At 38.9% G+C, this 16,875-nt stretch overlaps 1 protein-coding gene across 7 annotated transcripts in view; it reads right to left on the bottom strand.

Moving 5' to 3' along the window:
- The window catches only part of PPP2R3A (protein phosphatase 2 regulatory subunit B''alpha), a 205,041-nt gene that overhangs the window by 97,360 nt on the left and 90,806 nt on the right, over positions 1–16,875 (bottom strand). The window lies entirely within an intron of this gene.

The following is a 16,875-nucleotide window of genomic DNA, read 5'->3' as shown; positions in this document are numbered from 1 at the left end:
GTTTTCTCCATATCCTTGTCAACACTTGCTATTTCTTGTCTTTTTGATACTAGCCATTCTGACAGGTGTGAGGTGGTACCTCATTATGGTTTTGATTTGCATTTTCCTAATTAATGATGTTGAGCATCTCTTCATGTGTCTGTCGGCCATCTGTATGTCTTCTTTGGAAAAAATGTCTATTCAGGTCCTCTGCCCATTTTTTTAAAAGATTTTATTTATTTATTTGAGAGAGAGAGCACAGGCGTGACACAGAAAGAGAGCATGAGTGGGGCTAGGGCAGAGGTAGAAGCAGACTCCCTCCTGAGCAGGGAGCCTGGTGTGGGGCTTGACCCCCAGGACTCTGGGATCATGACCTGAGCCAAAGGCAGATGCTTAACTGACTTAGATACTCAGGCACCCCCCATTTTTAAAAAATTAATTAATTTATTTGACAGAGCGAGAGAGCACAAGCAGGGGGAGTGGCAGAAGGAGAGGGAGAAGCAGGCTCCCCACTGAGCAGGGAACCCCATGTGGGACTCAATTCCAGCACCCTGAGATCATGACCTGAGCTAAAGGCAGCCGCTTAACCAAATGAGCCACCCAGGTGCCCGACCCCCATTCTTTTAAATTGGATTGTTTTTTGGGTGTTAAAGGAGTTCTCTCTATATTTTGAAAGTTAACCTTCTATTGGACATATCATTTACAAATATCTTCTACCATTCAGTAGGTTGCCTTTTCATTTTGTTGATGTTTTCTTCACAGTGTAAAGCTTTTTAGTTTGATATAGTCCCAACTGTTTTTGCATTTGTTGCCCTTGCTTGAGGAGATAGATCCAAAAAATATTGCTAAGACTTATGTCCAAGAGTTTACTGCTTATGTTTTCTTTTAGGAGTTTTGTACTCTCAGGACTTACCTTCAGGTTTTTAATCCATTTGGAGTTTATTTTTGCATATGGTATAAGATAGTAGTCTAATTTCATCCTTTTGCATGTAGCAAAACTTAATTTCATTGGTTTTCTTTTTTTTTTATCTCTATTTCATTTATTTCCACCCTGATCTTCATTATTTCCTTCCTTCTACTAACCTTGCTTTTTGTTCTTTTCTTGTTTCTTTAGGTGTAAGGTTAGAATGTTCATTTGAAATTTTTTCTTGTTTCTTAGGACAGGCCTACATCATAAACTTCCATCTTAGACTGTTTTTGCTGTGTCCAACATATTTCTGAATGTTGTGTTTCCGTTTTCATTTGTCTCGAGGTATTTTTAAATTTCCTCTTTGATTTCCTCATTGACTCGTTGTTCAGTAGCATGTTGTTTGGCCTTCATGTGTTTGTGTTTCTTAAGGCTGTATGTGTCTTTAGGTCTGAAGCAAGTCTGTTGTGGGCTGCATATAGATGGGTCTTATAATTTTTTCTTATAATTGATTTCTAGTTTCATACCATTGTGGTTGGAAAAAATGCTTGATATGATTTCAATCTCCCTAAATTTACTGAGACTTGTTTTGTGGCTTAACATGATCTATCCTGAAGAATGTTCCATGTGCATTTGAAAGGAATGTGTATTCTGCTGATGGAATGTTCTGTGTATATCTGTTAAATCCTTCTGGTCTAATGTGTCATTTAAGCCCACTTCTTGCTTATTGAATTTCTGTCTGGATGATCTATCCATTGATGTAAGTGGGGTGCTAAAATCCCCTACTATTTTTAAGAGAAACTGGAGCAAGAAAGGAAGATGGTGGTGGAATAGGAAGATACTAGCTTGTCTCATCCCATGAACTACTCATCCCATAACTACTAAATCATCCTAAATACCCCAGAAATTGACCTGAAGACTGGCAGAAAAAACTCCACAACTAAACAGAGATGGTAGGAATTCCACATTGAAGATGGTAGGAAGTGCAGAGATATGGTTTAGGGGAGAAGTGGATCATAGGTGCTGCAGAAGGGAGGGAGCCGTGGTTGCAGAGAAGGATGAGAGAGAGAGGAGCACACAGGAGAATGCACAGGAGAATGTTTCCTCAAAGCCATTGGCTTGGAAGATGAGAGGGGCTAAGTTCTGTGAGTTCTTACAACAGTGGGATTCAAACCCTGGATTTTTAAAGGCCAGAGGGCTTGGCTGGGCTGGAGGCCAATAAAGAATGTGCTGCTCCTAGAGAGAAGGCAGGCAAACAACCTGAGGGTAGACAGCATGGAAACAGCAATCTGAAGATTGGGGAGATTATTCACTCTTCTTGGAGTATGTACCTGAGAGGCAGCATTCACGGAGACACCTCTTCAGGAACAAAGGAGCTGGCTGGCACCATTTTCCTCCTCTGTCCCCCAGATAACACAAAGTCACCTGTGGGAAGCAGGAAAGTGCTAATACTGGCTGCCTAACTTGTTTATACCAAGATCCCCTCCCCTGTGTTCTGGTGGGACTGCCCCCTCGGTCAACTTGCCTCAGTCCAGCGCAGTGGGCCCCTCCTGCAGAAGACCAGTCCAAACCCTGCCCACACCACATCTCCTGACTAGAGAGTTCTACAGAGCCTCAGTTCTGGTGGAGTTGGTGTCAGATCTCATTGCAAAAGATAGACCGGAGCACACCTAGTTAAAACTCACCACATTCAGGCCAGGGACCAAACAATGCCCACAGCAGACAAGGAGAGCCTCTGCAGGCGACTGGCCTGAAGGATAGAGGAGCCAAACACAACAGCAGAGCAAATGCAGCACACGCTGGAGACACTTCCTGAAGCACCAGGCCCTAGGCATTACATGACCTCTTCTTCATAAGGCCATTACTTTTAGGAGCAAGAGATATAACTGGCATCTGACTGTCGATCTCAGCTCTGGTCTTGATCCCAGGGTTGTGAGTTCAAGGCCCGAGTGGAGACCACTTAAAAAAAAAATCTTAGGGGCGCCTGGGTGGCTCAGTGGGTTAAGCATCTGCCTTTGGCTCAGGTCATGATCCCAGGGTCCTGGGATCAAGCCCCACATCGGGCTCCCTGCTCAGTGGGGAGCCTGCTTCTCCCTCTCCCTCTGCTGCTCCCCCTGCTTGTGCTCTTGCTCTCTCTCTCTCTCTGTCAAATAAATACATTAAAAAAAAAACAAAAAACCTTAAAAGCAGTAAGAAAAAAAAAGTCCTTAACTTACCTGGGAAAACCCATAAGGTTCACTGGAAATTTTTAACAGAAACTTGGCAAGCCAGAAGAAAGTGGCATGATATACTCAAGATGCTGAATGGAAAAAAAAACTGCATCCAAGAATACTCTATTCAGCAAGGCTATCATTCTGGATAGATGGAGAGATAAAAGAGTTTCCCAGACAAACAAAAGCTAAGGAAGTTTGTGACCACTAAACCAGCTCTGCAAGAAATATTAGAGGGGACTCTGCGAGGGAAAGAAAGACCAAAAGTGACAAAGACTAGAAAGGAACAGAGTAAACTTCCAGAAATACCGACTTTACAGGTAATACAATGGCACTAAATTCTTACCTATCAATAATTACTCTGAATGTAAATGAACTAAATGTTCCAATCAAAAGTCACAGGGTATTAGAATGGATAAAAAAAACAAGACCCATCTATATGCTGCCTACAAGAGACTCATTTTAGACCAAAACAACTCCAGATTGAAAGTGAGGGGACAGAGAAACATTTATCATGCAAATGGGCATCAAAAGAAAGCTGGAATAGCCATACTTATATCAGACAAACTAGATTTTAAACCAAAGATTGTAACAAGAGGTAAGGAAGGGCACTACATCATAATAAAGGGGTCTATCGAACAAGAAGATCTAACAAATGTAAATGTTTATGCCCCCAACTTGGGAGCACCCAAATATATAAAACAATTAATAACAAACATAAAAGGAATTCATTGATAATAATACAATAATAGCAGGGGATTTCAACACCCCACTTATGTCGACGGACAGATCATCTAAGCAGAAATTCAACAAAGAAACAATGGCTTTGAATGACACATGGAACCAGATGGACTTAACAGATATATTCAGAACATTCCATCCTAAACCAATAGAATACACATTCTTTTCAAGGGAAATGAGACATTCTCCAGAACAGATCACATACTAGGTTACAAATCAGGCGTCAACAAGTACAAAAAGACTGAGATCATACCATGCATATTTTCCAATCACAATGCTATGAAACTTGAAGTTAATCACAAAAAAATTTGGAAAGACCACAAATTCATGGAAGTTAAAGAACATCTTATTAAAGAATGAATGGGTCAACCAGGAAATTAAAGAAGAAATAAAAAATACATGGAAATAAATGAAAATGAGGGGCTCCTGGGTGGCTCAGTCCATTAAGTGGCTGCTTTCAGCTCGGGTCATGATCTCAGCATTCTGGGATCAAGCCCCATGTCAGGCTTCCTGCTTAGCGAGGAGGCAGTTATCTCCCTCTGCCTGCTGCTCTGCCTACTTGTGCTCTTTATCTGTCAAATAAATAAATAAAATCTTTAAAAAAAATGAAAATGAAAACATGAAGGTCTAAAACCTCCGGGATGCAGAAAAAGGGGTAATAAGAGGAAAGTATATAGCAATACAGGCCTACCTCAAGAAGCAAGAAAAATCTCAAATATGCAACCTAACCTTATATCTAAAGAAGCTAGGAAAAGAACAATAAATGAAGCCTAAAGTCAGCAGAAGAAGGGAAAAATAAAGATTAGAGCAGAAATAAATGATATAGAAACAAACAAACAAAAATCCCAGTAGATCAGTGAAACCAGGAGCTGGTTCTTTGAAAAAGTTGATAAAATTGATAACCCCCTGGCCAGACTTATCAAAAAGAAGAAGAGAAAGGATCAAAATAAATAAAATCACCAATGAGAGAGGAGAAATAACCACCAACACCAAAGAAATACAATTATAAGAGAATAATATGAAAAACTGTATGCCAACAAATTGGGCAATCTGGAAGAAATGGATAAATTCCTAGAAACATACAAAGTAACAAAACTAAAACAGGAAGAAATAGAAAACTTGGAACAGACTGATAATCAGCAAAGAAATTGAATCAGTAATAAAAAAATCTCTAAGTCCAGGGCCAGATGGCTTCACAGGTGATTCTACCAAAAATTTAAAGAGTTAATACCTTCTCTTCTGAAACTAGTAAAAAAAAAATAGAAATGGACGGAAAACTTCCAAACTCATTCTACAAGGTCAGCATTACCCTGATTCCAAAACCAGACAAACGCTCCATTAAAAAAGAGAATATCCCTAATGAATATGGATGCAAAAATTCTCAAAAAAATACTAGCAAATCAAATCCAACAATAAATGCAGAAAAGCATTTGACAAAGTACAGGATTCACTCTTGATAAAAAGCCTCAACAATGCAGGGATAGAGGGAACTTACCTCAACATAATAAAGGCCATATATGAAAACCCACAGCTAGTATCATCTTCAACGGGGAAAAACTGAGAGCTTTTCCTCTACAGTCAGGAATAAGAAAGGGATGTCTACTCTCAACACTGTTATTTAACATAGTACTAGAAGTCCTAGCCACAGCAATCAGACAACAAAAAGAAATAAAAGGCATCCAAACTGGCAAAGAAGTCAAACTTTTCACTATTTGTAGATGACATTATACTCTATATGGAAAACCCAAAAGACTCCACCAAAAAATTGCTAGAATGGATACATGAATTCTGTAAAGCTGTAGGATACAAAACCAACACACAGAAATCAGATGCATTTCTATGCACCAACAATGAGACAGAAGAAAGAGAAATTAAGGAGTCGATTCCCATTTATGATTGCACCCAAAACCCTAAGACACTTAGGAATGAATCTAACCAAAGATCCAAATCTGTACTCAGAAAACTACAGAATATTCATGAAAGAAACTGAGGGAGACACAAAGAAATGGAAAAACATTCCACTGCATTTCTATATATTGCCAATAATGAAGAAGCAGAAAGAGAAATCGAGAAATCAATCCCATTTATAATTGCACCCAAAACCATAGATACCTAGGAATAAATCTAACTAAAGAGGTGAAAGATCTGTACCCTGAGAACTATAAAACACTGATAAAAAGAAATTGAAGAAGACACAAAGAAATGGAAAGATAGTCCATGCTCATAGATTGCAAGAACAAATATGGTTAAAATGTCTATACTACCCAAAGCAATCTACACATTTTAGTGCAGTCTGTATCAAAATTCCATCAGCATTTTTCACAGAACTAGAAACAAACAATCCTAAAATTTATATGGAACTACAAAAGACCCTAAATAGCCAAAGCAATCTAACAAGAAAAGCAAAGCTGGAGGTAACATAATTTCAGACTTCAAATCATATTACAAAGCTGTAGTACGGTACTGGCACAAAAACAAGCATATAGATCAGTGGAACAGAACAGAAAATCCAGAAATGAACCCACAACTATGGTCAATTAATATTCAACAAAGCAGGAAAGGATATCCAATGGAAAAGAGACAGTCTCTTCAACAAATGGTGTTGGGAAAATGGGACAGCAACACGCAGAAGAATGAAACTGGACTACTTTCTTACGCCATACACATATATAAATTCAAAATGGATGAAAGACCTAAATGTGAGACAGGAAACCATCAAAATCCTAGAGAAGAACAAGGCAGTAACCTCTCTCTCACATCAGCTGTGGCAACTTCTTACTACATACATCTCCTGAGGCAAGGGAAACAAAAGCAAAAATGAACTACTGGGATTTCATCAAGATTAAAAGCTTCTGCACAGTGGGGGAAACAATCAACAAAACTAAAAGGCAACCTATGGAGTGGGAGAAGATATTTGCAAATGACATATCTGCTAAAGGGTTAGTATTCAAAAAATATAAAGCATTTATAAAACTCAACACCCAAAAAACAAGTAACGTAATTAAAAAATGGGCAGGCGACATGAACAGACATTTCCCCAAAGACAATCAAATAGATGGCCAACAGACACATGAAAAGATACTTAACATCATTTATCATCAAGGAAATACAAATCCAAACTACAAGGAGATATCACCTCACACCTGTCAGAATGGCTAAAATTAACAACACAAGAAACAACAGGTATTGGCGAAGATGTGGAGAAAAGGGAACCCTCTTGCACGGTTGGTGGGAATGCAAATTGGTGTAGCTACTCTGGAAAATAATATGGAGGTTCCTCAAAAAGTTAAGAATAGAGCTACCCTATGACCCAGCAATTGCATTACTAAGTATTTACCTAAAGGATACAAAAACACTAGTTCAAAGTGATACATGCACTCTAATGTTTATAGCAGCATTACCTACAATAGCTAAATTATGGAAACAGCCAAGTATCCATCGAGTATGAATGGATAAAGAAAACGTGGTGTAATATACAATGGAATATTACTCAGTCACAGAAAGAATGAAATGTTTCCATTTGCAATGACATGGATGGAGCTAGAGTGTATTACGCTAAGTGCAATAAGGGAGTCAGAGAAAGACGAGTACCATACGATTTCACTCATATGTGGAATTTAAGAAACAAAACAAACAAGCAAAGGGGGAAAAAAAGAGACAAACCAAGAAACAGACTCTTTTTTTCTTTTTTTTAAGAAAGATTTTATTTACTTATTTATTTGAGAGACAGAGAGAGAGCACAAGCCGGTGGCAGCGGGGTGGGGGAAGAAGTAGAGGGAGAGAGAGAAGCAGACTCTCCACTAAGCAGTGAGCCCGACAGAAGGCTCAATCCGGGGACTCTGGAATCATGATCTGAGCAAAGGCAGACACTTAAGGAACTGAGCCACCCAGACTCTTAACTGCACAGAGCGAATGATGGTTACCAGAGGGGAGGTGGGTGGGGGGATGGGTGAAATAGGTGATGGGGATCAAGGAGTGCACTTCTGTGATAAGTACTGGGTGCTGTATGGAAGTGCTGAATCACTATATTGTAAACCTGAAAATCATATTATACTGTATGTTAACTAACTGGAAGTTAAATAAAAGCTTAAAAAAATAAAACACCCTACTGTTTTTTTATTACTGTCAATTCTTCCCTCTATGTTAATATTTGCTTCATCTATTTATATATTATCCTATGTTAGGTGCATAGATATTTATAGTTGTTATATTCTCTTATTGGATTGATCCCTTTATCATGATGTAATGCCCTTCTTTGTTTTGTTTTGTTTTTTTAGAGAAAGAGAGTGTGGGGGGGGGGCAGAGGGAGAGAGAGAATCTTAAGCAGATTAGACACTCAGTGCAGAGCCTGACATGGTGCTCAATCTCACGACCCTAAGATCATGACCTGGGCCAAAATCAAGAGCTGGATGCTTAACTGACTGAGTCATCCAGGTGCACCACAGTCTTTGTTTTAAAGTCTGTTTTGTCTGATGATAAGTATGGTTACTCCAGCTTTTTTTGTTTGTTTCCCTTCAGTTTTTTTTTAACTTATTTATTTTTAATGATTTTTTATTATGTTAGTCACCATACAGTACATCCCCAGTTTCCGATGTAAGGCTCTATGATTCATTAGTTGTGTATAACACCCAGTGCACCACGCAATATGTGCCCTCCTTACTACCCACTACCGATCTATCCCATTCCCCCACCCCCCTCCCCTCTGAGGCCCTCAGTTTGTTTCTCATAGTCCATAGTCTCTCATGTTTCATTCCCCCTTCTGATTACCCCCCCTTTCTTTATCCCTTTCTTCTCCTACCAATCTTCCTAGTTTTTATGTTCCATAGATGAGAGAAATCACATGATAGTTGTCTTTCTCTGCTTGACTTATTTCACTTAGCATTATCTCCTCCAGTGCCATCCATGTTGTAGCAAATGTTGAGAACTCGTTCTTTCTGATAGCTGAGTAATATTCCATTGTATATATGGACCACAACTTCTTAATCCAGTCATCTGTTGAAGGGCATCTCGGCTCCTTCCACGATTTAGCTATTGTGGACATTGCTGCTATGAACATTGGGGTGCATATGGCCCTTCTCTTCACTACGTCTGTACCTTTGGGGTAAACACCCAGTAGTGCAATGGCTGGATCATAGGGTAGCTCAATTTTTAACTTTTTAAGGGACCTCCACACTGTTTTCCAGAGTGGCTGTACCAACTTGCATTCCCACCAACAATGTAGGAGGGATCCCCTTTCTCCACATCCTCTCCAACAATTGTTGTTTCTTGCCTTGTCTATTTTTGCCATTCTAACTGGCGTAAGGTGGTATCTCAGTGTGGTTTTGATTTGAATTTCCTTGATGGCTAATGATTTTGAACATTTTTTCATGTGTCTGTTAGCCATTTGTATGTCTTCATTGGAAAAGTGTCTGTTCATATCTTCTGCCCATTTTTTGATTTATTTGTTTCTCGTGTACTGAGTTTGAGAAGTTCTTTGTAGATCTTGGATACCAGTCCTTTATCTGTAGTGTCATTTGCAAATATATTCTCCCATTCCGTGGGCTGCCTCTTAGTTTTTCTGACTGTTTCCTTGGCTGTGCAGAAACTTTTAATCTTGATGAAGTCCCATAAATTCATTTTATCTTTTGTTTTTCTTGCCTTTGGGGATGTGTCATGAAAAAGGTTGCTTTGGCCGATGTCGTAGAGGTTGCTGCCTATGTTCTCCTCTAGAATTTTGATGGATTCCTGTGTCACATCGAGGTCTTTCATCCATTTGGAGTTTATTTTTGTGTATGGTGTGAGAGAGTGGTCAAGTTTCATTCTCTTGCATGTAGCTGTCCAATTTTCCCAGCACCATTTATTGAAGAGACTGTCTTTTTCCCACCAGATGTTTTTTCCTGCTTTATCAAATATTAGTTGCCCAAAGAGCCGAGGGTCCATTTCTGGGCTCTCTATTCTGTTCCATTGGTCTATGTGTCTGTTTTGGTGCCAGTACCATGCTGTCTTTGTGATCACAGCTTTGTAGTACAGCTCGATATCCGGCACTGTGATGCCCCCAGCTTTGTTTTTCCTTTTCAACAGTTCCTTGGAGATTCGGGGCCTTTTCTGTTTCCATACAAATTTAAGGACTGTTTGTTCCAGTTCTTTGAAAAATGTCCTCGGTATTTTGATCGGGATAGCATTGAAAGTGTAGATTGCTCTGGGTAGCATGGACATTTTAACTATGTTAATTCTTCTGATCCATGAAGTCTTCCTCAATGTCTTCCTCAATGTCTTTCAAGAGTGATTTATAGTTTCTAGAATATAGGTCCTTTACGTCTCTGGTTAAGTTAATTCCAAGGTAACGTATGGTTTTTGGTGCTATTGTAAATGGGATGGATTCCCTAATTTCTCTTTCTTCGGTCTCGTTATTTGTATATAGAAATGCAACTGATTTCTGAGCATTGATTTTGTATCCTGCCACATTACTGAATTGCTCTATAACTTCTAATAGTTTGGGAGTGGCTTCTTTTGGGTTTTCCATATAGAGTATCATGTCATCTGCGAAGAGAGACATTTTGACTTCTTCTTTGCCGATTTGAATACCTTTGATCCCTTTTTGTCGTCTGATTGCTGTTGCAAGGACTTCTAGTACTATGTTGAATAATAATGGCGAGAGTGGGCATCCTTGTCGTGTTCCTGATCTTAAGGGAAAGGCTTCCAGCTTTTCCCCATTGCGAATGATATTTGCTGTAGGCTTTTCATAGATGGCTTTTATGAGATTGAGAAATGTACCCTCTATTCCTACACTCTGAAGGGTTTTAATCAGGAAAGGATGCTGTATTTTGTCAAATGCTTTTTCGGCATTGATTGAGAGGATCATATGGTTCCTGAGTCTTTTCTTGTTGATATGATGTATCACGCTGATTGATTTGCGAATATTGAACCGCGCTTGCATCCCAGGTATGAATCCCACTTGATCGTGATGGATAATCCTTTTAATGTACTGTTGGATTCTATTAGCCAGGATCTTGTTGAGGATTTTGGCGTCCATATTCATTAGGGAAATCGGTCTGTAATTCTCCTTTTTGAGGGGGTCTTTGCCTGGTTTGGGGATCAAGGTAATATTGGCCTCATAGAATGAGTTTGGTAGCTTTCCTTCTGTTTCTATTTTTTGAAATAGCTTTAGGAGAATAGATATTATTTCTTCTTTGAATGTTTGGTAGAATTCCCCAGGAAAACCGTCCGGGCCTGGAGTTTTGTTATTTGGAAGGTTGTTTATCACTGACTCAATTTCTTCATAATTAATTGGCCTGTTTAAGAAATCAATTTCTTCCGGTTTCAATCTTGGTAGTTTATAGGTTTCCAGGAAGGATTCCATCTCTTCCAGATTGTTTAGTTTATTGGCATATAGCTGTTGATAAAAATTTCTAATAATCCTTCCAATTTCAATGGTGTTCGTCGTGACCTCTCCTTTTTCATTCATAATTTTAATAATCTGTGTCCTTTCTCTTTTCTTTTGATTAAGTCTTGCAGTGGTCTATTTTATTGATTCTCTCAAAGAACCAACTTCTAGTCCTGTTGATCTGCTCTACTGTACTTCCTTGGGATATCTTTTTCTATCCCTTCACTTACATGTCAATCTCTTGTAGGCAGCGTATAAGTAGGTCTTACTTTTTTATCCATTCAGTTATCCCATGTCTTTTGATTGGAGCATTTAGTCCATTTACATTTAAAGTAATTATTGACAGGTATGTCCTTCTGCCACTTTTTTTTTTAATTTAAGATTTTATTTATTTATTTGACAGAGAGAGCGAGTGAGAGAGAGAACACAGAAGCAGGGGGAGTGGCAGGCAGAGGGAGAGAGAGAAGCAGACTCCCCACTGATCAGGGAGCCTGATGTGGGGCTTGATCCCAGGACCCTGGATCATGACCTGAGCCAAAAGCAGATGCTTAACCAACGGAGCCACCCAGGCACCCTTACTTACTGCCATTCTGTTAACTGTTTTCCGGTTTTTTGTTTTTGTAATAAATCTTTGTACTTTCTTCTTGTCTTGCTGTTTTCCTTGTGATTGGGTGACTTTCAAGTTTATGGTCATTTAAATCCTAACACATTCTAAAAGCACTACATTTTTAATCTTCTACACTCCCATGTTTTAAATGTATTTGATGTTGTATTTCACAACTTTTTATTTTGTGTATCCCTTAACTAATTATTGGATACATAGTAGATTTTACTGTCTTCTAACCTTCAAATTAGCTTTGTAAGTGGTTGAGCCACTACCTTTACTGTATCTTTGCTTTTGCCAGTGAGATTTTTTTCTTTCATAATTTTCTTCTAGTGGTGCCCTTTTTTTCCCACTTAAAGAGGTCCTTTGAACAATTTTTGTAAGGCTGGTTTAGTGGTAATAAGCTTCTTTAACTTTTATTTGTCTGGGAAACTTTATCTCTCCTTCAATTCTGAAATATCCTTGCTAGGTAAAGTACTCTTGGTTGTGTATATGTGTGTTTTTTCCTTGTAGCACTTTAAATATATCATGCCACTCCCTCTGGCCTGCAAGATTTTTGCTGAAAAATCAGCTCATAGTCTTATGGGTGTTCCCTTGTAGGTAACTAGTAGCTCTTCCCTGGCTGCTTTTAAGAGTCTCTTTATCTCTAATTTTTGACATTTTAATTATTATGTGACTTGTGTGGACCTCTTTGGGGCTCTTTGTGGTTCCTGGACCCAGATGTCTGTTTTCTTCTCCAGGTTAAAGAAGCTTTCAGTTATTATTTCTTCAAATATGTTTTCTGCTACCCTCTCTTTCTTCTCCTTCTATGACCCCTCTAATGCAAATGTTGGTATGCCTGATGTTGTCTAAGAGGTCCCTTAAACTATCCTCATTTAAAAATTTTTCATTCTGCTGTTCAGCTTGAATGATTTCTACTACCTTGTTTTGCAGATCATTGATCGATTCTTCAGCATCCTCTAACTGCTATTGATTCCCTCTAGTGTATTTTTCATTTCAGTTATTGTTCTTCAGCCCTGATTGGTTCTTTTTAACATTTTCTATCTCTTGTTGAAGTTTTCCCTGTGTTCATTCATTCTTCTCTATAGTTCAGTGAGCATTTTTATGACCATTACTTAGAATTCCCTATTAGGTAGATTGTTTTAGTTCTTTTTCTGAAGTTTAGTTCTTTTTCTGAGGTTGTTTTCTGTCTTGTTCTTTCATTCTTATATCCTCATTTTGTCTGACTCTGTTTGTTTCTACGTTTTAGGTAAATCAGCTACATCCGGTCATGAAGGAGTGGCCTTATGTAGAAAGCATCCTGTGGGGCCCAGAAGCAAAACCTCCCCTAATCACCAGAACCAGGCTCTCCAGAGGTGACTGTGTGTGGGCTGCATGCTCCCTCCTTTTGTGGCTGGGCCACAACTGCTGTGGGCAGGGCTGCCCCTGACCTCCTGGGTAGGAGTAGTTTTTGGAAGGTGCAGGTCCAGGCTAAGGGTAACCACTAGGTGTGGTGTGATGGGAACTGCTTTGGAGGTGGGTACCAGTCCTAGCCTGGGGTGCCTGCTGGGTGTGGCACAATGGGAGCCACTTTGGAGGGGGCCAACCCACCCACACTGGGCCAGCTAGGCAAGAGGGCAAGAAAAATGGAGCCTGCCAGTGATTCCATTCCTGGAGAAAGTTCTTACTTTCTAATTGGTCTAACATCATGTCACTCGGGCACTCAAAGAACTGAAGTTAAATGGACTTTCTTTTCTTATTCTCCATCAGTTGTTTGTAATCATGTCATATTTCCATTTGCTTCAAGCTTAGATCATGACTGTCTTATACAGTTTTTTTTTTCAATTTTCTTGGAGTTTCGAATTTTTTTTTTAAAACTTGTTCATATAGAATGCCGTGCTACAAGCATACCCTCCAGTTTCCCTGTTCTCAAATATAATAATAATACTGCATGGAATAGCTCCTCCCCTGCCTAGTCCCCTTTCTGGAGAACTTATTCCCAGAGAAACCCCATCAGCTTTTCTATTCTGGACTGGCTGTTCTTCAGTTGCCATCTAAGGTCTTCCCTTCACTGATTCTTTGGATTGAATCTACGGTTCCATGGACCTCATGTATTCCTCTTTTTTGGTTTACTTAATTTTTTTGAAGATTTATTTATTTTGGAGAGAGAGAGAGAGAGAGAGAAGAGGGGGCATGCATGTGTGCCTATGCGTTGGGGGGGGCGGGGCAAAGGGAGAGGGGACAGAGACTCCCAAGCAGACACCATGCTGAGCACTTAGCCTGATGTGGAGCTTGATCCCACAACCCTGACATCATGCCGACCAGAGCCAAAACCAAGAGTCAGGCACTTAACCTACTGTGCCACCCAGGTGCCCTTTGGTTTACTAGTATCTATTCAAGTAACTCTCCAGAAAATATGGAGATAAACTTTCTGAGTTTTTAAATGTCTTTATTCTAATTTCATATCTGACTAATAGCTTGGCAGGATATTGGAAATCTGATTTCAAATCCATTTCCCCAGAGTTACTAATGAGAATCTAATACCACGCCAATTTTTGTATTTATTAAAGGGACCTGATTTTCCTCTCTGGAAGCTTTTAGTATTTCATTTTCGTCAGCATTTTTCTAAAATTTTGATTTGACATGTTTATGTATGTTTCTTTTACTCATTGTACTTGGCTTTTTTCAATCAAAAGACTTATATTCTGTATTATTTCTTTAATTCTGTGGGCAGGACTGGAGGGAGCATGAGACGCTGGTGTGGGAGTGTCAAATTCTATTTTTGATTATATGCTGGTTACACAGGCATGTTCCCAAGGAGGGAAACAGGGATCCCAAGGAATCCTACCAGGTTCTACCTCTTTGTACCCATCTTATCATCCCAGTCTCTCGAATTCTCTCCATCCTGTATTAGTTCTGTGATGATTTCCTTCTCTACATTCTTTCCCTTCTTTCTTCTCCAGATGCCAGTTAGTTGTTGAAATTCTTGAATTAGTCCTCTATGTCTCCTTCTTCCCTCCTTTTCCCTCTCTCCAGCTTTCTCTCCTTTCGTATGATATCCTAAACTTTAGTTTCCAGGCCTTATGATTAAATTTTAAATTTTGGTACTTACATCTAAAAAAAGAAGCCAGCCAGGGAAGGGGAACCAAAAGATGCAGTTTGTAGGAGTCACAGCAGGGCAAGAATGGATTGAGGGGGTAAAGGTAAGGGGTGGATAGAGAACTGGTATTAAAATCTAATGTTTTCAAACAGACATTTCATCAGAGATATACAGATGGCCAACAGACACATGAAAAGATGCTCAACATCATCAATCATCAGGGAAATGCAAAGTAAAACCTAAGTAAGATACCGTGTTATATGCAAGTAATGAATCATGGAACTTTACATCAAAAACTAGGGACGTACTGTATGGTGACTAACATAATACAATAATAATTTAAAAAAAGGAATGAAATGAAAAGAGGTAAAAAAAAAAGATATTGTCTCATACTGTCAGAATGGCTAAAAATGATAAGCAATAACAAGTGTTGGCGAGAACATAGAGAAAGGGGAACCCTCATGCACTGTCGGTAAGAATGCAAACTGGGGCAGCCACTGTGGAAAACAACACGAAGCTTCCTCAAACAGTTAAAAATAGAACTACCATATGATCCAGTAATTTCACTACTGGGTATTTACCCAAAGAACATGAAAACACCAATTTCAAAAAGATATATGCGTCCCTGTTTATTGCATTATTTACAATAGCCAGATTATGGAAGCAGCCCCACTGTCCATCAATAGATGAATGGATAAAGAAGAGATGTGTGTGTGTACACACACACACACACATACACACACACACACAATGGAATATTATTCAGCCATAAAAAGAATGAAATCTTGCCATTTGGAATGACATGGATGGACCTAGAGGGTATATTGCGAAGTGAAATGGGGTGGGGGATGCAGAGGCAGAGGGAGAGAGATTCTCAAACAGACTTTGTGTTGAATGTGGAGCCCAAGTTGGGGCTCGATCCCACAATCCAAGATCACGACCCAAGCTGAAACCAAGAGTTGTACGCTTAACCAGCTGTGCCACCCAGGCACCTCTCATATATGGAATTTAAGAAACAAAACAAATGAACAAAGAAAAAAAGAGACAAAATAAAAGAGACTTAACTACAGAGAACAAACTGGTGGTTGCCAGAGGGGAGATAGGTGGGGGATGGGCGAAACAGAGAGAGAGACTTAAGTCTCTGTACACCTGAAGCTAATATAAAACTGTATGTTAACTATACTGGAATTAAAATGAAAAAAATAAAAAATAAAATCACACAGCTTACAACAACAACAAAAACCTAATGCTTTAGTAGCAATATAGTTCAAATACTGAATATCTGTGATTTGACAAAACATAAGTAGGAATATGTAATGTTGGATATTATTATGTATAATGATCCTAGTTAAATGTAAAGTACTCGAGTATTTTTTAAAGTACATTCTCATGAGTACTTTTTAAAGAGGAAAAATAACATGTAGCATATGAGTCTAAAGATAATCAGGGCCATCATGCAAGTTAAGACAAGCTCAAAGACTATGAATGCAAAATAAATCATAACCAAACACAGAAATTTGTTACTATAATTAAAAATCTATGTCATATTATATTAGACATAGGACAGTGGTAACCATAGGGTAGCAGTGACTGGGAGGGAGCATGAAGAGCTTTGTGGGTACTGGTGAGGTTTGTTTCTTGATCTGGGTGCTGGTTACACAGATGTGCTCACATTGTGAAAATTCATTGATTGGTGGGTACACTTTATGATTTGTGGTTTTTTGTGTGTATATGTTATATTTCAACAAGAAAATTAGCACAAAAAAATTGATGGTACCATGAATACAACAAAAACAAAGACAAAAAACTATGTCAATGTGTTTTTCTGACTCTCTTTAGACATCCTCACTAACAAGTCAACAAGGATTTACTAAAACAACTAAAACAATGATGAGCATTCAACACACATGAAAGGCAAAGCTTAGCTCAAGGAATTTGTGATCTGCTTAGGAAAACCAAATATTTAGATGTGAAATTAAGAATATTAACAAG

The sequence above is a fragment of the Ursus americanus genome, chromosome 20 (assembly GCF_024610735.1).
Source record: "Ursus americanus isolate L20-20 chromosome 20, mUrsAme1.1.p, whole genome shotgun sequence".
Taxonomy (NCBI): Eukaryota; Metazoa; Chordata; class Mammalia; order Carnivora; family Ursidae; genus Ursus; species Ursus americanus.
Note: the sequence above shows the minus strand (reverse complement) of the source record. Positions and strands in the feature narration are given on the sequence as shown.